General features: G+C 41.6%; 1 pseudogene; it reads right to left on the bottom strand.

The window, feature by feature from the left end:
• Positions 1-5,564: 5,564 nt before the first annotated feature.
• LOC119242184 (olfactory receptor-like protein OLF4) lies at positions 5,565-6,505 on the bottom strand (annotated as a pseudogene).
• Positions 6,506-7,371: the final 866 nt, after the last annotated feature.

The raw sequence follows: 7,371 nt of genomic DNA, 5'->3' as shown, positions 1-7,371 counted from the left end.
TTATACCTTCCCTGAGCCGATGGGATTGACATGTACTGATACTATATTAGAGTATGAGTAAAGGATACCAGTGAATGAACCAGAACCCAAAAGCCCAGCTCCACAATATGTCACCATGTCACAAGTAAAGGTGTCTGAACAGGGAAGATGGGCCTCTGGGTTGAGTCAACATAAAATATGGGGTGTCTCCAAGATTTCACAGAAGGACACGTGCAACACCATTCATTGTGTAACCAGGAGTGAAGGCACTGAGGATCCAGGACACCAGCACCAGCAGCCCATAGAGCAGGGAGTTCATGGTGACTGTGTGATGCAGGGGATGGAACATTGCCTCAAAGCGATGTAAGACCACTCAGAACATCCACAGGCTTGCAAAGAACACGACCAAGCACCTCTGGTGATGCAGCCTGCAAGGGTCAGGGTCACTTTGTGTCTGGATGTTCACCAGCATCTTTGGTGTGTGTCTGAGGAGAAACAGATGTCAGCAAACACACTGGAAAGTAAGAAACACATGGTGTGTGGAGATGTGAATCAGAGCCAGCAGCCAATATGGAGAGCAGGGCTCCAGTCACAGTGATCAGGACTATGAGAGGAAAAGCCCACCTATGCAGGCTGCACTTCTGGTTCTTTTGGTGATGCTACAGGTGAAAATTCTGAAGTTTGTCTATCACTCCCTGATTTCATGTAATACAGGTAGGAATACAGGAGACAACAAATAATGACTAATTTTCACAAAATCTAGCCCTATAAACAGTTGAAATTCTACTACATCTTTCATTTTCAGTTTTCTGCATGGTGTGCTCTACGTCCAACCACTCTGCATCTCAGAACAGCAATTCCTGCCCATGACAACCTCTTTCCCCAGTGGCTATTTACTCTACACTGGTAATAAGAAGTCCTGTCACTGTGGGGAATGTGTATTGAGTGGTGAGTGAATTCAATACAGAACACATGATGCTAAGAAACCAGAGTCGCTACAGTTCACTGATGGGAAGAAAATAAACAAATACCAAGAGCACATAAATTATCTGATATTAAAAGAAATTATATCTAATCACCTCACACCAGTAAGTATGGCCCATATTAAAAAATACTGGCAGGCCTCCCTGGTGATGCAAGGGGTTAAAGTACAGCCTATGAATCTGTCTGCAGCCTCTGCAGCACAAGTTCAATCCCCGGCCAGGGAGTTACCCACATGGTGCAGCAGACCTCTCCTGACCGCCCACTGCTCCCCTCAGCAGTGTATTTCAGTCATCTGCCTATTCTGTCCTCCACTCTGTCTCTGGTGACTCCTCTCACCTCTGCACTTCTGGCCTGTACCCCAGCTCTTGTATGCATAAATCTTTAAAAAAAAAAATCTTTAAAAAAAACTGGCAACAACAAATGCTGACAAGGATGTGAAGAAAAAACTCTCCTACTGGTGGGAGTACAAACTGCTCTAACCACAATGGAAGCCTGTGTGGAGGTTCCTCAAACTACTAAAAATGGAGCTACCACATGACCCAGCAATTCCACTCCTAGTGATCTACCCAAAGGTCACAAAAACATTAATTCCAAAGGAAACCTGCACTCCAATGTTTATTGCAGCTCTATTTACAAGATATGGAAACAAACTAAATGCCCAAAAAAAGGTGACTGGATCAAGAAGCTGTGGTATATACACAGAATGGAATACTACTCAGCAATCTAAAAAGATAAACTCATGCCATTTGCAACAACATGGATGGAGCTGGAAGGGATTATGCTCAGAGAAATAAGTCAGAAGAAAAAAAAATGTCAGATGGTTTCACTTACAGGAGGAACATTGGGAAACCAAACAAAGGATGGTGGGGGAGAGACAAAATTAGCAGGCAAACATTAAATTGGTGACATCCAGCTGGGGAGGGGGTGGGCGAGGGATCGAAACAGGGTTGGAAAGAGCACAAGAGATTGTGGTGTGGTTCACGGATATCTTCTTGGTGGTAATTTTATGGGGATTACACCTGACAGGAGAATGAACAACAATGTAAAAAATATATAAATATAAAAAAAAAAGAAATCCCATCTAAAGAGAGTGGATGGTATATTATTTTGTACTGAGTGTTCAGGTAGATCACCAAATATCTGAACAAAGAGCTTAATAAGAGAAGGCAGAAACATGAGGTGTGTGAGTAATGTACTGGATATAGGGGAAAACTGGGGCATGTCCCTGAGAAACTTGTTTCAGAAAATCATGTGTCAATAGGCAGGCAGTCAATGTGATGAGGAGACTGAGCAAGAGGAAGAGTTATGAGAGATGTAGTGAGAGGAATGAGGTGCCCTCCTTACTACTGCTTAAATGTCAAATCACATGGAGCCCATAACTTGTGTTCTTGCTGCACTTTATTATTTTGTTTCCAAGGAATCTTGGAGATAGAAAGGGATTACCCCTGGTCATATGTGAGTTAATATTATGGCACCTCTATTTTAAGTTTCATATTTTAGGGTATAAGAACTGAGAACTAATCGTGCCCCATATGGTGCGCACACACAGAGCAGACTATGACCACCTCAGACCATGCCACTACCAGGCTCTCTTCACCCTCAGACCTAATAACTAGATACACTGTGATCTGAGCCATGTTCTGAACAGCACATCATTCCCATAGAGTGTAGCAATGGCATCCAGTTGTGAGTCACCTACTTATAGAAATTCAAATATGGGGTTCTATTTTAATATGATATCTTGTGTCCTATATTTAAAACACCTAAAAAGCAACGACATTTAAAAAAAGGTGAGAGAGAAGAAATAACTGGATAGAAGGGGAAAGAAAACTAATAACCACCAGGTGGTCACTGGAAACTGTGTAGCAGGGTCCACCTTGAGAATCAAAAGGCAGTGGGAGCAAGGAGGGCCCTGGCCTTTTAAACAGATGTAGGATTGGCTAGTTTGCATAATTGCGCTGGACTCCTGGGCAAAGACTGGTTTGTGACTCTGGTGGCAATCAATCAGTTTAAGCATGCCCAGAGATTAAGAATCCATTAGAGGGCCTCCGGGTGGCTCAGTGGTTGAGCGCTGGGATGCGAAGCTGCTCCGCAACCTCTGCTGTGGCAGCTCCTGCCTCCATGGTTGGCAATGCCACTGTTGCCACCATTGCTCGCCAGTAATTGGATGAAATAAAGAGTGGCTGTACTGTGGATGCTCACAAATAGAGTACGTAAGACCCTCTTCCCCTGTGCGCTGGACTGGACAGTCAATGACGGGTAAGATCGGGGGCAGACTAAAGAAGGCACTGGCCAGCCTCATGTCTGTGACTCCTGACGACCTAAGACAGGCGCAGTCACCGAGGGGCTTCATCATAATAAACTTTGGCGTTCAGATCAAACAAGGCCTACAAGCCTATAAGCCCAATCTAGGCAATAAGCCTGCAGTAAAAAACCCCTTCTTTGCTTGAAAACAAGGCTGCTAAGAGCATTGCCTACAAACAAGCCTGATGGAATTACCTACAAAGCAGTTTAACCATTAACCAGTTAATCATTGTTTCTGAATAAGTAGTAACTTAGCAACTTGTCCATAATTAATTTTCTTACCTGACTTTTTCTATGTATGTAAAAATCAGTTTCAGGAAATGTAACCACATATGCTTAGCAACTTGTAAACTATTAGCTAGAAAATTGTATTCTATGCCTAGGTAACAAGAAACATTGTTATGCTGGGAAAATAGATTTTGTGTGACCTAATGCCTTTTGAAAATGTATAAATATGCGTAATGATTTGAGCAAATTACACTCAGATTTTCACTCTCCCTTGAGTGTGTCTGTGTGTCATTCTTTCTTGTCCCCCGCCCTAATTCCTTCGACCACCTTCTGCTCGTTCTCACTCTACCCTGAGACTGTCTCGATCTCCCGCCACCGCTGAGCTGGTCTACAGCACTCTGCAGCTCCGGTTCGATCCCCGGCTGCTCCCCGGCCACCAGAGGAGGCACATGGCGCACAGACCTCTCCTGCCGCCTGCTGCTCCCCTCAGCAGTGTACTTCAGTCCTCCTGCCTGCTCTGCTCCCCGCTCTGGCTCTGGTGGATTCTCTCACCCTTCCGCGCTTCTGACTGTAACCAGTGCTTGTATAAATAAATAAATAAATCTTTGAAAGAAAGAAAGAAAGAAAGAAAGAAAGAAAGAAAGAAAGAAAGAAAGAAAGAAAGAAAGAAAGAAAGAAAGAAAGAAAGAAAGAAAGAAAGAAAGAAAGAAAGAAAGAAAGAAAGAAAGAAAGAAAGAAAGAAAGAAAGAAAGAAAGAAAGAAATTAAGCAGCTGAAAATATTAAAAAAAAAATCCATTAGAGAAAGAATTAGGGGTATGGGGAGGGGCTGGTTGGCTGCATGTGAAAGGGCCATTCCTGCATGAGCTGCTTTTACTATCTCTTGGGGTTGGTTAGTCCTGGGAAGGGCAGCACCTCCAAAGTAAGCAAGGTCCCTCAGATGCTAACTCACCAGAATACAGAAAATTAAAGACATGGCTAATATACATAATCAAAGTTCCTGGAATCAGGGCATGGATTCTTTTGGAGAATACCATCCAGGGTACCACACATCATTCATGTTTGGTTGTAGTATTTTTTTAAATACTTTTAATTTTTGCATTTCTAGCTTTTCTAATTTCAATAGCAGAGAACATTTCAACAGAATGTGAACCTAGTCTGAAATGTCACCTGCTGGTTAATTATTTTACATTTATTTTGTTTTCTAATGCAGTTTTATATTTCTTCCACCTTGCTTTTATGATGGTGTCTTACATTTTCCCCCATTTTTAAAAGTTGTGACCACAGCATACATACAGTGCTTTGTGAGATGGTGCTGATGAGCTGATAATGGATAGCAGCATAGTTAACCCACCTTCCAGAGCAAAAAAGTGGGAGGTGTCCTCAACCATGAGAGTCTCCTCTCTGCTGCATCACAATTTTCTATGCCAGAGAATCATGGCTGTTACAACTTCATGATAACCATCGTACTTTTAAAATTTTCTATGCATTGTGATATTTCTGCATCCTTAGGGTCTTTGTGGCTGGAGATGACTGCCCCTCCCAGGAGTAAGCTTCTCAGAGAGTCAGCTGCTTGCTTGGGAACAAGTCATTCTTACACAAACCAGCCAATCCAGGGCACATACTCCAACAACCATCTGTTTCTCTCACCCACTAGCTGATATACCTCCTGCCTGAATGAACCCATGACAAGGTAGCAGACAGCTAGAGATCCATTATGCCCAGAAGCCAGTGAAGTGATTCAGTGATGAATAATAAGCTGAACTCTATTAATCTTTACCTTGCAGATCCCCAGTGAAAATTCCCCTCTCCTACTGACTTTCTCCTGACTGACAAGGTGCTTCCCTGTGCCCCCCAAATGGTATGGTACTTTTTTCTCTTGGAATTGTAGCTGGTAAACTTTCAATCCATTAACAAATGCATTTTTACAGAGAAATTGCAATGGAATGAAAACTCCATAAATAAATAAAAGTAGCAAGCCCTACTTCAAAGTCTGATTAAATGATCATAATTTCTGGCTCTCACATTTCGAGTCCTGAAGTCACAGGTACTTCATCAGTCCAAGGACAACTTATTGGACTTTTATTGTTTCCTTCCAATAGAGTCTTTTCAGGGCCCTCTTTATGTCTTTGTTCCTCAGACTGTAGATGAAAGGGTTCAGCATGGGTGTGACCACAGTGTACATCACTGAGGCTATTGCACTTGAGTGTGAGCTGTGGGGAGCAGCAGAACTAAGATACACTCCTAGGACTGTACAATAAAATAAGAAGACAACTGAGAGGTGAGATGCACAGGTGGAAAATGCCTTATACTTGCCCTGAGCTGATGAGATTCTACATATGGAAGAAACTATCTTAGAGTAAGAGTAAAAGATCCCAGTAAGGGGTGCACCACCCAAGAACCCAGTTGCAAAGTAAATCACGATGTTGTTAAGAAAAGTATCAGAACAGGCAAGTTGGATCACCTGGTTGAGTTCACAAAAAAAAATGGGGGATTTCCAAGTCTGTGCAGAAGGACAACCTCAATATCATTAAGCTGTGTATCAAGGAATGCAGGACACTCAGGATCCAGGACACCAGAACCAGCAGTCCACAGAACTGAGGATTCATGATGACTGAATAGTGCAGGGGGTGGCAGATGGCCATGAAGCGGTCATAGGCCATCACGGTCAGAAGTAAGTCATCCATTACTCCAAAGAGCACAAAAAAATACATCTGTATGATGCAACTTTTATAGGTTATGACTTCGTTCCATGTGTGGATGTTCACCAGCATCTTGGGGATGTTGTGGAGGTGAAACAGATGTCCACAAAGAACAGGTTGGAGAGGAAGAGTACATGGGCATGTGGAGGTGGGAGTCTGAGCTGACAGCCAGGATGATGAGCAGGTTCCCAAACACAGTGATCAGATACATGTAGAAGAAAAGTCCAAATATAAGAGGTTGTAATTTTGCATTCCCTGTAAATCCTAGAAGAATAAATTGTATAATTGCCGTATGGTTCCCTGGTTCCATGTGGTGGAGGTAACTACAAGAATTGAGTGAAAAAAAAATGATTAATTTTTGCATAAAGTTATTGTTAGCATGTTTAAATTTATGTTTACAATCAAGAAATTAATTTTATTTTTTATGTATGAATCTTCCCCCTCTATAAAATCCCTTGTTCCATATCTGCCTATGAATTTTTGTCCTATATCCAACTTTTTCCCAAGAGCTCACCATCCTACCATTTTTATGTGAAATTTCTTAGGCACTGGGAATTCAGTGATGTTGACCATGTTATGGGAATTACCTAGGCCATGGATACAGGAATGGGGAAAGATAGGTTTATATAGATATCTTCACAGAATTATCTATATTTTTATTGAGCATATTGAGTATTTACATATGTATAATTTCAATCTCATCATATTAATGAACTTATATATTAACATAAATGTAACTTATATCTTATTTCATATATATAATATGTTTAAAAATCAGAGTGAGAGAGGGAATGTTGAAATGGGCATGAAGGGATGATAAACATAAGGCAGGTGCTATGGAGAAACTGTGAAAGCAAAAGCTTCTGTTGGTTTTCAGCTTTTCCATTTCCATTTCACCACCTTGTCACAGCAAAAAATAATAAAAGAACAAAATAAATGTAGCCTGAAGACAAAAATAGTGATGACAAACATTTCCCAGTATGAATACACTGAGAGAAAAATGAACAAAAGAAATGAGCTAACAATCCATAAGGACAAACACTAAAACTACAAGGCTAGTTGTTTTTTTTAAAAGATAAAGTGGAAGGCTTGTTTTCCTGTGCCTGTTTCTCAGTCACTTGAATCCTTGACTTTGCTGTGGTCCAAAAGGGCTTGAGGCAAGCCCATTTCTTGATG

The sequence above is a fragment of the Talpa occidentalis genome, unplaced genomic scaffold (genome assembly GCF_014898055.3).
Source record: "Talpa occidentalis isolate TD23 unplaced genomic scaffold, MPIMG_talOcc4v2.1 talOcc4.12, whole genome shotgun sequence".
In the NCBI taxonomy this organism is placed as follows: domain Eukaryota; kingdom Metazoa; phylum Chordata; class Mammalia; order Eulipotyphla; family Talpidae; genus Talpa; species Talpa occidentalis.
Note: the sequence above shows the minus strand (reverse complement) of the source record. Positions and strands in the feature narration are given on the sequence as shown.